The following is a 17,799-nucleotide window of genomic DNA, read 5'->3' as shown; positions in this document are numbered from 1 at the left end:
GTTTTGGGTCATGCCTATCTGCAATGAGTATGGACCAACTAGCCAGGCTTTGTTTGCGGGTTTACTTCTGTCAGGTATGTGGCACCTTCAGTGGACAAGATTCCTTTCTGTGAATTCTCTGCTACACAGCCTGCAAGCCCAGAGCCAATGCCACGCGTATCCCTTGGCATGCAACAGTCATGCAAGATTTGCCAGTTTGCCTACTTTTGTATACAAGGGATTCATATAATGACACTTCAGCCATACCTATGAACCAGACTGATTGCCATGCTATCCATTATACTCATTATCCTCAAAAATCGGTCTTTGAACTCATGCAAACATATTAAAATCATCACTAACTCCCCACTAGCTTCCCCACCCCCAGCCCCCATGGCTGCTAAAAGAAAACATGGTGGACTCAGTCCTGGCAGTGCAGTTTCCAGAGGAGAACAGTAAGAAAGGGCCAACAATATGCATCTTGTGATAAATAAGAAAGCCACAAAAGGGCAGTTGAAGGTTGAAATAATGCATTTCTATGAGACTTCAGGGGTACATAGCCATGGAGAAACCACATTTACATATCAATACCATTGAGGAATGTATGACACAAATAGCTTATGCTAATAATCAGAACCTTAATTATGGTCCCCTGGAACAAACATGTGCAGGGGATCAGACCTAAATCAAATATGGGGTCCTGGATGTGTGCAGGCTTAAAGAAAAAGGGTATATAAGGAAGTTCAGACCAACCCCTAGTTGTGACATCACAATAATAGGAAAGTGGAAACCAGATGGTCACTGTCCACTCATTCTCCACTCACTATCCTCTTCAACTTTGTTTCTGATGGCCTCCCTATGCACAATGCCGGTGTGATGGGTTAGACCCCCCATTCTGGGATGCCACCTGATGTACTGGGATTTCACTGAGCCTCCCCTGCTCAATCAGCCTGAGTTCCCTCTCCCTGCTTTCCTGAATTAGGCTCTCCGACCTCTGGCAGCGCATACACACAAGTAGGGGCCACCCCGCTGCAGACACAGACTGAAGTCAGCTTTGTGTGAGAGGACTCCCCTGGCACTCACATGCACACCCCTTTTTGGGAGATAAACCCAAAATAATACTGTCTTGCGCTGTTTAGAAAAATCTGTGCAACGCAAGCTCATAAAAATCCTCCCCCTTCCTCAGTGTGAAGAGAGATGTGCACACTCCTTGTCCCCCCCCCCCCAGTTAGAAATTGCATAAACTGGGTTTTATTATAAACAAGAAATGAGTTTATTATCTACCAGTGGATTTTAAGTGAATAAAAGAGATAACAGACAGAACAAAGCAGATTACTAAGCAAATGAAACCAAACACTAACTAAGCTAGTTTCACTAAAGAAATTGGTTACAGATAGTATTTCTCACCCTAGATATCGTTGCAGGCAGATTACAGAAAGTCTTGAAAGGCAGCTGCACTGGTCTTCCTCTTGAGACCTCAGGTATTATTACTCACAAGCTAGATGCCCTTCCAGCTTGGGTTCAACCCTTCTCTCCTCAGTTCATTTTTTTCTTCCCAGTGTTTTTCCTGTGTCTATTTGGGTGGGAAGACAGAGGAGAACCACAATGATGTCATTCCCCTGCCTTATACAGCTCTTGTGTAAGGCGGGAAACCTTGGTCTTACAGTAGAAAACCACTGGCATTCCAAAAGGGGAGGAGGGGTATCCAGTACCAGGTGACTCGGACTCATGTCTCTGTATGGCACTGGCAGCCATTGCTCGTAAGCTGTCTCCAGTGTCCACAAGAAGACTAAGCTTTTTCACAGTCCATTGTCTCTGCTTACAGCCCATGAGCCCTGTCTGGTTTTGCATTGTTGTACCTGAAGCACTGGTTGGGGGTGACACGCAAAGTAACACATTTGAAATACAGATACATAGTTAATATTCCTAACTTCAGATACACAAATGATACAGGCATATAAATTGGATAATCACATTCAGTAAATCATAATCATACCAACAGTATCTCACATGAGCCATCTTGCATAAAGTATATGTCAGTTATGTCATATTCATATCATAAGCATATTTTCATAAAGAATATGGAGTGAAACGTCACAGCAGGAAACAATTTTACCGTACTTATACTGATTTTTCTGTGATTGCAATTATATTTCCTTGATTGTATCTGAGTATTAAATACAGTTTCCATGTTCACTCATCCATTTGTCCGACTCACAAATCTCATCTCCTATAATAAATTTACTTAGCTATCTGAGTACAAGAACCTGGTATTAGTGACTTGTACCATTTGCACCCTAAACTTATTCAACAGTACAACAGCCATTTATACAGAGATCTAGTAACTTCCTACAGAGATCTAGGGGCTTCCATTCCCTTTGGATCCCCTGCATCTGCAGGACTGGGAGGTCTTGTTTCCTGCCCAATCTGCTGCCCTGCCCACTTTATGCTATCCAAATTCTTTGCAATTAGAAAGGACAATTCCCCAAAAAATCCCTCAAGTTTTGATTTTCAGACCCATCAAGGCCATTTCTATGGGTTTCTCTACAACAAGCAAGATAATCTGTCCCTAAGATTTTGGGTCTTCACAGACAAGGTCAGCTCCCAGACTGCTGCATTGGGCAGCACAGTATGGGGGGGGGAGAGGTGAGCAGCCCTCAGCGGTGAAAAAGCAGGTTAAGGACTATTTAGAAAAGCTGGATATGCACTAGTCCATGGGGCCAGATCTAATGCATCCAAGAGTTCTGAGAAAGTTGGCTGATGTGATTGTAGAGCCATTGGCCATTATCTTTGAAAACTCGTGGCGATCGGGGGAGGTCCTGGACGATTGGAAAAAGGCAAATATAGTGCCCATCTTTAAAACAGGGAAGAAGGAGAATCCGAGAAACTACAGACCGGTCTGCCTCACCTCATTCTTAGAAAAATCATAGAGCAGGTCCTCAAGGAATCAATTTTGAAGCACTTGGAGGAGAGGAATGTGATCAGGACCCCTCAACATGGAATCACCAAGGGTAAATCATGCCTAACCAACCTGATTGCTGGTACATCACGATAACTTCTATGATGAGATAACTGGCCCTGTGGATGTGGGGAAAGCGGTGGACATGATGTATCTTGATTTTAGCAAAGCTTTTGATACAGTCTTCCAAAGTATTCTTGCCAGCAAGTTAAAAAAGTATGGACCGGATACATGGACTATAAGGTGGATAGAAAGCTGGCTAGATCGTCAGGCTCAACAGGTAGTTATCAATGGCTCGATATCTAGTTGGCAGCCAGTATCAAGCAGAGTGCCCCAGGGGTTGGTCCTGGGGCCAGTTTTGTTCAACATCTTCATTAATAATCTCGATGATGGGATGGATTGCACCCTCAGCAAGTTCACAGATGACACGAAGATGGGGGCAGAGGTAGATAGGCTGGAGGGTAGGGATAGGGTCCAGAGTGACAGACAAATTGGAGGATAGGGCCAAAAGAAATCTGATGAGGTTCAACAAAGACAAGTGCAGAGTCCTGCACTTAGGACGTAAGAATCCCATGCACTGCTACAGGTTGGGGATCAACTGGCTAAGCAGCCGTTCTGCAGAAAAACACCTGGGGATTACAGTACACGAGAAGCTGGATATGAGTCAACACTGTGCCCTTGTTGCCAAAAAGGCTAACGGCATATTGGGCTGCATTAGTAGGAGCATGGCCAGCAGATTGAGGGATTATTCCCCTCTATTCAGCACTGGTGAGGCCACATCTGGAGTACTGCATCCTGTTTTGGAGCCCCCACTACAGAAAGGATGTGGACAAATTGGAGAGAGTCCAGCCGAGGGCAACGAAAATGATTAGGAGGCTGGGGCATATGATTTATGAGGAGAGTCTGAGGGAACTGGGCTTATTTAGTCTGCAGAAGAGAAGAGTGAGGGGGGATTTGATAGCAGCCTTCAACTACCTGAAGGGGGGTTCTAAAGAGGACGGGGCTAGGCTGTTCTCAGTGGTGGCAGGTGACAGAACAAGGAGCAATGGTCTCAAGTTGCAGCACGGGAGGTCTAGGTTGGATATTAGGAAAAACTATTTCACTTGGAGGGTGGTCGGAGCACTGGAGTGGGTTACCTAGGGATGTGCTGGAATCTCCATCCTTAGAGGTTTTTAAGGTCTGGCTTGACAAAGCCCTGGCTGGGATGATTTAGTTGGGGTTGGTCTTGCTTTGAGCAGGGGGTTGGACTAGATGACCTCCTGATGTCTCTTCCAACCCTAATCTTCTATGATTCTATTATAAATGTAATTATCTGAACAAAATATTATTCTTACTAGAAAACTGACATTTTTCATAAACTACACAAATATCCTCCCTTTTTTTGGTAGTTGGCATTTTGATAAGCCATGATGGTGTATTACATAATGGGATTCCTGTCAATGTAACAATGAAACACACCAGATTAACAGGAGAGCCACCCAAAGTAATATTTCCTGGTGTGTGCCTTAAATATTATGACTGATTTGTCTTTCGTATAGCAGAACAATGATCACGAACTGTTTTGGAGTTTTCTCAGACTAACAGACTGATTTTTGTAATCAAGTTCAAAATATCTTAACGTTCTGCAATCCTCTTCTGTCCAATCAAGCACCACACAATTGTCTACACAAAATGTAATAAATTAATTAAGCTTTTTTTGAGATCTTAACCTGGAATTTGAGTCTTGCCACCCACAACCGAGCTTCAGATCCACACACCACTGAAGGCAATAAATTACAGCAATATTTAATATAGACCTTTTCATCCATAGATTTCAAACAGCTGTATAAAACAAGGTATCGCTATTCTCCTTTTGCAAATGGGGAAACAGAGGCACCGAGTGGGGAAATGACCCAGCAGGTAAAGCAGAGAGAACCCAGATTTTTTGATTCCAGTGCTCTGTCCACTGGGTCATGCTCTCTCAACATGGAATTACTTGTCCTAAGACAGGATTTTTTTAAAAAATACAGTATGCACTACAGAAGTTGACTAGATTTCAGCTTAATAGTGTCCCTTTAAGGGAGAGAAAGATTTTTAAAATGCAAAAAAACTTAGCAAGTCTGTGATTTGCAGCTCTTATAAATTAAGCCTACTACAGCAACAAGCCATTTTAAATTCTAGCTTTGTTTAATTACAACTGATGGTAAATCTCCTTTGCTTGTGCTTAGTGAGAAACATTGATATCTATGGCAACACCCCTAGTATAATCTATTGTTACCTTGTTCAAAAACACTCCAGTGTGTTTAGCTGATTGTCAAAACCCTTTCAAGAATGGAACCAGCCTTTCCCATGGTGGAAGGAAAAATAATGAGTCTACAATAGCTTCCATAATGGTGATCTCTGTTTTAAAGAGACACAGTCAACATGACATATAGTGGGACAAGATGGTCGGGGTAATATCTTTTATTGGACCAGTTTCTGTTGGTGAGAGAAGCTGGTCCATTAAAGGATATTACCTCATCCACCTTGCCTCTCTAATCTACTGGGACAAATCTGGCTAGAACACCACCGCATGCAACATGACATATAGTCAATTTCAAAATATGAGTTAACAATAGTTGCAGGTTCTATACCTGCCCATAAATCCTGCATGAATTTTTGTGTCTCTCTATAATCACATTTTCCTGTTTTTAAAACTCTCCCCTGTTGCTGTATGAAAAACCCATATAAACAGTTACTGGCACCATTTTTAAAGCAGAGGAGAGCTAATGGCCAAGGATGTTGTCTGGAGTTATCTGAAGGAGTAAAGTAGCTCTGCAGCACGTTTATCTCCTTACCCTTGTTCATCAAAATGTCTCTGTACACTAGAGATATTGTGGGTGTCGGGGCAGAAGCTAGAACCAGGGAGCAGCTACTGTATGTAGCTTGCTCCCCTTGGTAGGGGACTTGCTGTACCCACTATTGTTGGTCACAGCACATTAATTTCTGGTATTAACTCCCCACAAAGGGGTAGCAACACTCAGAGCACTAAGAACTTAACTATATGTTTTGAAGAGGACACAGCCAAGCTGTCAGAGGGAAAGGTCTTCCTCAAGGACACAAGGAGAACAAGTGCTCTGCAGGTCTGGTTGAGGGTGGGGCCTGTGATTTTTTCTTACCTCCAGTTAACCATGATTCTTTCCCCAACAGGCCTGCCTTCCCAAATCACTGAAGGAATGAAGTATCACCAACACCACAGCAAGCCACACAGAGTATGGCTTCCCTCCTGCATGTTCTCTGTGAGGGGAGTTCATTGGTCCAAAGACAACTTCCAAACAGCTCAGAAACTATTTACAACATGTGGTCATTCTTGCCTTTGGTAGCAGTCATAACTTGTTGCTCTAGTGGGAGGTAGAAGATATAATACTTCTACCTGTGAATTGTGGAAATGCCATTCATAATTTCTGCCAGTGCTCAGTTTGCACCCTGTTACTGTAGGTTGCATAGCTACAAATAATATTGGCGGTCAAAATTATCCAGCCTTCTTTTTTTAAAGCCAGACAAAGAATTTGGATGATAACCTCCTGTGAATTCCACTGACTTATTAAATACTGCCTGCTACATCTCCTTTGCTTGGTTCTAAATTTACAGCCATTCAGTTCCATCCATTGTCCTCTTGTTCTTGTGCTATGCAGCTGTTTACAATGAAAAAGACTGATATTTTCTCTGTAGTCTCAGGAAGCTAAACAGCACTGCTTTCTCCTTCCAATGTTTATCAACAGGCACACATCTATCTTAAGTTGGTTCATTCCTGTTATAACTCCATTAAATTGTTGGCACAACCCAGTAATGTGGCACAATCTGGTCCAGTCCCACTCTCTCAATGGACACCAATCTATTGTGATGGGATTCAACCATTGAATCCCATGCACTGCTGTGCTTCATGGGTTTGGGTAATGACTGATCTCTGTTCCTAGCTCTGGATCTCAGGCACACCTCCCGAGGTGCAGACCTCATGTTCACCTCTCTTGGGCAAAAGGGCCTTGTTGTCCAGCCACCTAGGCTCTGGAACCCATACCTCAACCTTCCCAAGTCCCTCAGTTGCTGAGACACATTCCCCCAATAAACCAGCTGGCTGTGGGAGTTCTGGTTTCTAGTTAACCCCTTCAGGGACAATGTGGCAGTAAAAGGAAGGAAACACAGGCTTAGCAAAAATATAGCGTCTATGTATCAGAGTTATCTTTAAAAAGCACAAGAGAGATGCAGATCTACAGAGAACAATAAACTCATGAATGCATTTCTCCTGTGTGACCTCACATCCCTTTGTAAGTCACTAGGATTCATCCAAGTCCTTTAAGGGAGGCCAAGTCCTGGCAACAAAAGTCCTGGCTCTCTTTGGTTAGAGAGTATGTCTCTCTTACAGTAATTCTGTCACCTTTTCTGCCCCTGCTCTGCTGCTGGGGATTTGCCATGCTATAACACTCCCCACCCCCACCCCACACTCTCAACATTCGGCCACAGGCCTAATCATTCCAAACCAGTAGCCGAGCCCTTACAGCCCACATTGCCCAAGAGGGGAAGAGTCATTCAATACTGATGGCCCTTGATTGCTCCAGCACAGCTTTTCACACAGTCCTTCCACCAGGTGTCATGTTCCTGCTACAGCAAGCCAGACACAAGATCGCATTCAAAGCAGAGGTTCAAATACAACTGGCATTGACAAAACAAAAGTGGAATTCATACACTGGGAGACGTGTCACCCCAACCGTGCCAACTGCATTTTTCTGTAGCATAATAAAACGTTAGTTCTCAAATTGGTGACAGCAGTCAATTCTGAAGGGAGGTTCCACTCTGAGAGGCATCATTGTGAAAATGGCATCATGGGGCTCAGTGTTTGTTGTTTCTCAATAGCCTTTCTCAGTTTACAACATGGCCAGCAAAAAAAGATGGTTCCCTAACTGCCAGCCCCGCAGCGAAGTGTGGGATTCAAACAGCAAGCTGTTTTCTTTTGACACCATCCCCAGTAATCTTGACCCAGGTGATGTATATCACCATTCCAGTTAAGGTGCAAATGAGGAACTGATGTGCTCTTGCTGTAGCTTTCGGGCAGATTCACTTAACTTTTTCTCAATTTCCCCATATGTAAAATGAGGTCACTAATACTTATATAGGTGGTGATGATTAATTGGTTAATGTTTGCAAAGTGCTACATTAATGCTAAACTGCACCAAAATTCACCCCAAACTCTCCAGTACCCAGGAAGCTACAAGACCCATATGCCCATCTTATTTGAAGAATTGACCCTTAAAATCTTTGTTCATGTTAGCATCAACACAAGCAGTTGGATTCCAGTTCTCTGGTACCAGGAGACTGGGGAGGACCTGAAAATAGCCTCTCTCTTACATAATGAGACAATTTGGGAGACCCTCAAAACAGCTTCTTCATGCTTTCCCAGTACATAGTGGGGTGATCACTATGGACAGGAGGCTGGTATGTTTAGGTTAGGGAAAAAGGGGGGAAAGGGGCATAACATTTTTCGTAGAGCCACTCCAAAATGCTAAGAGTGGCTCTCACCCGAAAAACTTTTTTAAATTAATGCTCAGGGACAGGTTTCTTAACTCTCCTTAAATTAACTGTAGACGGATTGTAAGCAGCTAGGGCAGAGACCACATCTTTGTATGTGTTTTTGTGCAGTGCCATTTCAACATATAAATCAAATAATTCATTTGAAATATCTAAGGGTAAAATGTCAGCTACTTTAACACAGAGTTCGGTTTCAGCACCTAATCGGTTTGACTGCATGAAAGAACCTCCACCTTTCACTATACTTAACATAATGAGAGGTTAAATTCTTGATTACCTAATCAAATAACTGCATTTTGCAGTCCCTGGCTGTGTAATTAAAGGTACAGCACTATGCTGCAGTGTCCAGAGTCAATAACTGAAAAATAATTAATTTAAAAAATAAGCCTGGCATTCTCCAAACCATCCTTCAGCTACACAGTCTTTTTAAGCAGATCAAGAGGATGACAAGGTTAAAAAAAAAGTACTATTTCATACTGTCATACATTTTCAGAAGTTTAATTAGAATGTAGGCTTGAGACCTCTCAGTATGATAGGGCTATTAAGACCACATACAGGTGTAATCATATGATTACTGTTCTGTTAAGAATACTATTTAAAATTGTCTTGGCTTTCCAAGATTAGATATTTGTTGCAATTTAAACACTTCTCCACACAGACTTCCAATAAAATATTATATTCATTAACTGTATAGTAATAATCCCCAGAGCTGTGTATACTGTAGGCTTCACTTATCCTGTCCAGTAAGATCCTGATTTTTCCAGGTACTTAAACATTAGCTAAGCATGTGAGAAATCCACTGAAGCCAATGGACCTACTCTCATGTTTAAAGTTAGTCACATACTTAAGTATTTTGCTGAATGCAGGTGTCTAACTTCAGTTTTAAACCTAGAACTCCTCTACTCACGAAGGGCAAGATTCTGCAAGTCTTTCTCAGGCAAGACTCCCACTGAATTTTAGAGGCATTTTGCATTAAGAAGGACTGAGCAAGGCCTGTAATATTTGACCCAGAGTTCTGCATGGTGAACAGCCCAAGTGCAATACTGTGACATATGCAGTAATGAAAGCAAATTCAGTGAATTACTGAATTTTGTGATTCAGCAATTAGGCAATATACTGAATAGCAACACAAAAAGTACTTTGTTCATTTCTTTCACACTTGTTATTAGTAAATGTTCTGTAAGATTTTTCATGTAACCTCACTGCACAACTCTGATAATAAATCTATACTGGAAATCAGGAAGACACTGCTGTGTTCAAATTTTCCAGATTATGGTGGTTCACTATAGAGAAATGCCAGCTTGAAAGATTGTACTGTGTACATACCACAAATGCAACAGTTCCTTCAATGTCGGATTACTACTTATCAAAGAATTTAGATTAAACAAAAGCCAAATGCACTCTGTTTCCAAAGAAGACCCTTTAAAAACATATTGAAATAGAGGAGATGGGCCTAATTGTCCACTGTGTTGCATCATTTTTACATAGTTGTTATGCCATTGACTGCAGAATTATAGCCATATGAATCCAGATTCAGGCCCATATGTTTAATGGGCTAGATCACAGTCTTGAAGACTAGAACACCTGCTGACTCTGCCTTATATTTTATATATGACCTTAGAGAAATCAAACACTGAGCTCAGTTTACCAATTATAAAATGGGAATAATTCTAGTTATGAAAATTGCTACTCATTTTTTTATTATTTTTGATAAAGAAGTAAAATATAATAGTTTTCCCATGATCATCAATCATCCAGGGAAAAGTATCGTAGGAAGAACCAAGCATATTTTGTACCTGAACTGGACAATTTTTGTCACAGTTTTCCAAGGCTATCTCACAAAGATGTATTAATTATTCTAAATTAAATTTTCCAAAGCACTTGAGATGCTTTTATTTAGTGATTTGTAAAAAGCATCCTTCTCTGATATTCCCTAAGATAAAAATTTTCAATTCCGGAAGACTGGAGGAAGTAAACACTTCTGTGCTTCTTTACTAGATTTCTAAACTGTATAAGCCCTGACCCAAAAACCAAATTACACAACACAAAGCATGATAAAAATACATATGAAAACAAAATGATCCTATAATTTGCCATGCTTCACAAACAGTGTCAAGTGTGGGACATACCAAGGTATCCAAGAGGGATGTGAAAGGTATTCTTTGTAGTTTCATGTATGAATACATAGGTCACCCTGCTACTCTTCAATTATGGTTGCTCTGGGGCAAATAGAGGCCTCAAGTTTCATGCTTGCTTAAGGGTAAAGAACAAAACTCCTCTCCTTTGCACAAATCTTAGATTCTTTAAAAAAATCATGTCAACTACAATGACTGTTTAACATTCTATGCTTGTTAACTGAACTGTACTTTTTGTACCCATGATGCCTTTAGAGGGAAATCCATTGCATTGAAGCTTCATGGTGGAGTTGTTTGTGTAGGCAGAGAGAGAGGCTCCACGCTACAGAAAGGGACTCCATGCTAGCCACAAATAGGCGGGGGCAATGCTGGGAAGGGACTACATGACTGGTGATCACACAAAACAAGTAACTGACTGACTCCTTAACAGCAATTCCAGACTACAGCAGTGGCCATAGAGAGCCCTTGACCTGCTCACAGAACTGTAGGTTAAATTCCATCTTGCACAGTACGAAACCCCAGTATTTGCATTTAATGTGGGAGGAGGGACTTTTACTCTTAGACTACAAGTTATCCAAGCCAGACACCTGTTCTTTTTCATGAACTACAGTGTATGCTAGTCATGCTATATGAATAATGCTTGCCTGCCTGAATTCCCTAACACCACTGAAATCTTATGTCCCTGTTTGCTTTGAGATCACTCTTAAGTCCTATAGCTTTTCTCCTGTGGTGCTCAGTTTTAACTCCTCCTCTACATGTGATGTTTCAAGCTCACAAAGGAGATAAACATAATGGACAATTACATTTCTCATATTATAGTAACTAGTACAGTTAATGGACAGTACTGTTCTATTACCCTTGCAAACATCCCATACAGCCTTCAATCCGTGTGCTACTATAGAGAGCAGTACATGAACCAAAGTATTTTATTCAATTTCTCTCTTCAAAATTGAAGAGGGCCCTCAGCAGTTCAGTATCATAGTCATGCCCAGTCAAGACTGAAGCATTTTTCATTTTCAACAGAGATATATGTTGCTTTCTGTACCTACCTTTACCCTGAGCTCTGTCTCTCCTTCCAGTGCTCCCATCCTAAGCCACCAGGCAAAGATGGACATATTAGAAAAGAAGTTTGGGAAAAGTAAAAGTATAACACAAAGTTAAAGTTGAAATGTAATCAGTTTTTTAAAAGGCCATTTCAAAAAAGTCACATTCATCAGCTCTTTTACAGAGAGATGGAAGAGCTGGGGAAGGGTGCAGGAATTTATTTGTATGATTAAACACTGCAAACACGGTTAGGTGGTGTTAAAATTTACTTCCCCAATAAAAAAGGGGAATCAAAATGAAAGAACATAGATTGCTCCATGGTGACTAACGTAACTTTTTATGGATCAAATCCTGGTGAGCATTTACATGGCTATACTGGCCAGAGGACTGCAACATTTGAGTGTGCAATGGGCCAGCTAGTCCTGCGGACAGTTAGCCCTAAATTAAAGGAACACAAAAGAGAGCTGAACCTACTTCAGAGGAATGCTCCTGTGCCAATCTGAGGAAGGGTACAGAAGCAGGTTGGCCAAACTACTAGAAAAATGCACTATAAGGCACAATCCTGCCTGGGCAGGGACAGGGACTCCCTCAATTGGACTCCCTCCCATCTCTAAACACTCCTGGTCCCTCTCTCTCTCCCTCCTTGTGCAGATTCTGTGGAGTTTCCTGCATAGACCTAGGACTGCAATAAGCATCTTGGAGCTGATGTAGAAGGAGAGAGGAATTGAAAATTAGCTCTCTTCAAAAAACAAACAGAAGTCCTATGTTGAGTGGATGGTTGAGTGGGTTGATGAGCCCTCAACTGGTTGCCCTCATGAAAGCTACGCTTTGGACCCACCAGACAGAAGTGCTGAACTAGGGACATGTGGTTTGTTTAAGATTCTTCTTGGATATGTGTAAGATTGCAAGTATTATCTCCTTTATCCGTTTTAATTAATTTAGGCTAGGACTTCCAAAGGGCACTAGAGAGTTAAGTGCCCAGTGAGAGTCAATGGGAGATGGGCTTCTAATTCCTTAGGCCCATTTGAAAATTCCCAGCCTTATATTTGATTATGTTGCCATGGAAAAGATAGTCCCTGTAAGGAATCTGTGGAAGGAAATGGGCATTGAGAAGAGATTTGAAGGAAGAATGGAAGGTCGCACAACAACATGTGTTCAGGTAGCACGGACACTATGTGGAGAATGAGAGCTGCACCCTTCTGTCAGGAAAACATTGACTTATCTTCTTGTGTCTTGAATGGAGTTGAAACTTACATGTTTGTATTTGTTTAACAACAAGAATAACTTCAGCTTGTACAGTTCCTTGACTTTCCAATACATCTTTGTTTGTGCACTAGCATCATTGATTAATATCACCTTAGCTCTTGAAATAGTGATTGCTTTTTAACTGTTCCTGCATAGCTAAGAGAGGGACTAAAATATTTTGGAGAGAGCCACAAAAATAGTGGCTTTTTAAAAAAAGCCCACAACAACATAGGCTGAAAAAAACAGGTTTAAACAATGGTAATCTGAAGAATTTACCCCAACAGAAGACAACATTTAAAAGGCAGGTCAGATTTAACTTGTCAACTACAATATTTTATTTCTGGAGAAATACTAGGTGCCAGAGGCTCAACTTGTATGAACTGTAGTAGCTCCCTTGAAGACAATGTAGCTATGAACATTTACACCAGCTAGGATTCTGACCCTAAATTATTATTGATTTACAGGAGTTCCCACAATGCTCTAGGTGTTGTACAAACACAAAGAAGGCACAGTCCCTTCCCCAGAGAGCCCATATTCCAAAGAGATAGACGAAAGGTAGGAGACAGGGGGACAGCAAACAAACATGGAGGCCAAAGTGGTGACTGGCTACATCCTGATAATATAAAATTTTAGTAACACAATGTTGGCTGGTTTTTTTTTATTATATGACACATACAGACAATCTCAAGTTCTCTTATAATCACAATCTTATAGTTGTAGGAGTCACAATAGAGGTGGGTCTTCTGGAGAGATTTGAATGAGGGGAAGGGAATGGCCTTGAGGACAAACCCAGGAAGTGCTAATTTACTCCATATTCTCTTATCGTATTCTCTTTATCTTTAAAGAGATATTCTCTTTATCTTTAAAGATAAAGATGCCTTTCAAATGACTTCTGAATTTTTGGTGCTTGTCCAGTGTGGTAATATTTATTTTTCAAGTAGAGTTTGTATAAAAAAAAGTATAATGTTCAGAAATGGAATAAAATTTCCCTTTGTGAGAGACACAAGCTTATGAGCTACGAAGAACTCTCTACAGCTTGTCTCTCCCTCCAACAGAAGTTGGTCCAATGAAAGATAATGCCTGACGGACCTTGTCTCTCTAACATCCTGGGACCAACATGGCTACATACTAGGGCTGTCAATTAATCGCAGTTAACTCACGCGATTAACTCAAAAAAATTAATCACGATTAACCGTACATATAACAATAGAATACCAATTGAAATTTATTAAATATTTTTGAATGTTTTTCTACATTTTATTACAAATATATGCACTGTAAAAATGATAAACAAAAGAAATAGTATTTTTCAATTCACCTCATACAAGTACTGAAGTGCAATCTCTTTATCATGAAAGTGTAAAATGAAGATTTTTTGTATTACATAACTGCACTCAGAAACAAAACTGTGTAAAACTTTAGAGCCTGCAAGTCCACTCAGTCCAGCGTCTTATTCTGCCAATTGCTAAGACAAACAAGTTTGTTTACATTGACAGGACATATCGCTGCCTGCTTCTTATTTACAATGTCACCTGAAAGTGAGAACAGGCGTTCATATGGCACTTTTGTAGCCGGCATTGCAAGGTATTTACATGCCATATATGCTACACATTTGTATGCCCCTTCCATGTTTCGGCCACCATTCCAGAGGACATGCTTCCATGCTGATGATGCTCATTAGAAAAATAATGCGTCAATTAAATATTTGACTGTACTCCTTGGGGGGAGAATTGTATGTCTCCTCTTCTGTTTTACCTGCATTCTGCATCTATGTCATATTATAGCAGTCTCCGATGATGACCCAGCACATATTCATTTTAAGAACACTTTCACAGCAGATTTGACAAAACGCGAAGAGGGTACCAATGTGAGATTTCTAAAAATAGCTAAAGCACTCGACCCAAGGTTTAAGAATCTGAAGTGTCGTCCAAAATCTGAGAGGGACAAGGTATGGAGCATACTTTTAGAAGTCTTAAAAGAGCAACACTCTGATGCAAAAATTACAGAACCCAAACCATCAAAAAAGAAAATGAACCTTCTGCTGGTGGCATCTGACTCAGATGATGAAAATGAACATGCATCAGTCCGCACTGCTTTGGATCGTTATCAAGCAGAACCCATCATCAGCATGGACGCATGTTTTCTGGAAAGGTGGTTGAAGCATGAAGGGACATATGAATCTTTACCGCATCTGGCATGTAAATATCTTGCAACGCCAGCTACAACAGTGCCTTGTGAATGCCTGTTCTCACTTTCAGGTGACATTGTAAACAAGAAGCAGGCAGCATTATCTCCTGCAAATTGTAACCAACCTTGTTTGTCTGAGTGATTGGCTGACCAAGAAGTAGGACTGAGTGGACTTGTGGGCTCTAAAATTTTACATTGTTTTATTTGTGAATTCAGGTTTTTTTGTACATAATTATATCATTTCTAAGTTCAACTTTCACGATAAAGAGATTACACTACAGTATTTGCATGAGGTGAATGGAAAAATTTTTGTTTTTTGGTTTTTACAATGCAAATATTTGTAATCAAAAATAAATATAAAGTGAACACCGTGCACTTTGTATTCTGTGTTGTAATTGAAATTAATATATTTGAAAATGTAGTAAACAGCCAAAAATATTTAAAATAAATGGTTTTCTATTGTTGTCTAAAAGCATGATTAATTGTGCGATTAATCATGATTAATTTTTAATCGTTTGACAGCCCTACTGCATACATAAAATCTTCCCTGTAATTTAGCTGTTCTACCAGGAAACTGAAGCTGACCCAGACTCTGTTTCATTTGTCCTGGTGAAGCAGTTAACCACATTTACAGAATTTCTGTATATCTCTAAACTGTATGTATTTGACTCAGCAATCAGATACAGATAGAAAAATATATTTTTCAAATGGTAAATCCTACAGTAATAGCTTTAGCAACCTGGGACTGTGGGATTAAACTTCTTCAGTAGCTCATCAGCCACAGTTTAGCCTAGTCAAGTAAAATTAAGGTCAGAGGTTCAAATACAGCTGCCTTTAGCTGATGAGTTCTGGGATAAGCAGGGCTGGTTCTCTAATGCTATAATAGGCCTGGAAAATGTTTAGAAAAGCATGTTTCCATTTATTTCTAAAACAGTACAGTTTACCACAATGGAGTTTTTCCACTGTAAATTCACCTCAGTGGAAGTTTGCATGTTCCATGTTTTAATTTCATAACAGTGTTCTAATTCACCAGTGAAGTATATTTTGCTATCCCTCCCTATAATGGGCTTACTTTTCTTAGCCTTTTCTCTGTTGTACTTTGAAACCTGTTTCATCGGTTATCCCTAGAGTCAACTGGAACAAGAAGGACACCAAATACTGAAGAACCAACAACCCAAATTCTCATTTTTGAGGTTAACAGAACTCTCTCAGCTGGGAATACTTTTGTAAAGGTGAAAGAGAATGAGGTTGCTTGTCAGGTGGGGCACAATGGAAAGGACAGAATGGAGGGAACAGAGCACAATGGGAAGTAAGTGTGGAGAATCAGTGGGAAACTGAAGGTAGGACGGTTGGACACATGGGTGGCACAGGATAAGTATGAAGGCATACTGCAGGATGGCACCTTATAGTGTGGACACTGGGACAAGAGTAAAGAAACATGCACAAAGACATAGAAGAAAAAATAGAGAATATGAAATGGAACTAAAAAGAAAAACTAGGAATCCATAGTGAGTGTTTTTTAATTTTTACAACAAGGATATCAGGTAACAGTGGGATGGCTGTGTACATTATGAAAAAGAAAAGATGCCCAAGTCTTTGTAAGGAGAGAAGGCAAAACCTTTCCCGGACCTTTGGAATCAAGATATAAATGTCATCTCTTCACTAACAAGTAAGTTGTCTGATTTCAGTAGGCATACTTTGGTCAGGCTATTTTCCTTCTGCATGTGGCCAAATGAGAGCACTGGAAGGGAGAAGTTGTCAAAACTCATATCCACCCTGGAGGAAATAACCTCTCTTCTCCCAGCCAAAAAAATTCACTCCACTTGTGAGAAATGACACCAAAAATGCACTCTTCTAAACTTGGCAATTATATTTAACTTTAAAATAATAAGCTGTAGATAAATAACTGAGGGGCAGGGGGAAATTGCTGGTTAGAACATTAATGATGTTGTGGGAGTCATTTACAAACCTTCTCTTCCCCTCATCCCCTTGAAATCTCAGTAGACCTGGCATATATAACAAAGTAGAGTACTCGTCATTTTTGATGAGATGAATGAAAGCAAGCAAAGCACAAAGATTTTTTTTATAGCAACATGGTTAATGAAATAACTTTCTCCACCTACATCAGCCATTGCAGAGGGAATGAAAGACAGGTTTTAGAGAAAACAGGAAGACATTTAAAACTCTAAACTATCTGAGCTGGATAAGTCATCACAACTTTTTGACAATGTGGTCAAACTAGTACAATTATAAGAAAATAAAAAGGTAAGCATAGCAAAGCCAAGGACATTCTACAGCAAACTATTTTTGACTCCCCATAATTTAGAATTTTTAAAATCCTCTTTAGTAATCAGATTCTGAACAATCAAAAATAAACATGAACAGTTAATTCTGGAAGCCTCAAACAATCAAACAGGGAAGAGCTATCCAAGAGAATTAAATTAAATTCTCCAGCTGCAGTCATTTATATGGTACTAGAACAAGCTTTTCAAGAAAGACAGAGAAAATGAAATGTACAGTAACAATTGAACATAAAAACTCAAAACATAATCAGCGTGGAATAAAAACACACTGTTTAGAAAAGACTGCTATTTTCTGCAGCTAAAATACACATATATTTTAGAATGTAAGGGAGATATAAGAAAGAATAGTATGGAATATCTTAATAAGAGAATTAACCAAAATCAATAGCTAATCTGGCCATCTAAA

General features: G+C 40.2%; 1 protein-coding gene across 3 annotated transcripts in view; it reads right to left on the bottom strand.

The window, feature by feature from the left end:
• Positions 1-17,799, bottom strand: part of MMP16 (matrix metallopeptidase 16) — a 241,348-nt gene that overhangs the window by 177,786 nt on the left and 45,763 nt on the right. The gene's annotated exons all lie outside the window — the stretch shown is intronic.

This window comes from Lepidochelys olivacea, assembly GCF_965140295.1.
Source record: "Lepidochelys olivacea isolate rLepOli2 genome assembly, chromosome: 2".
NCBI lineage: Eukaryota > Metazoa > Chordata > Testudines > Cheloniidae > Lepidochelys > Lepidochelys olivacea.
Note: the sequence above shows the minus strand (reverse complement) of the source record. Positions and strands in the feature narration are given on the sequence as shown.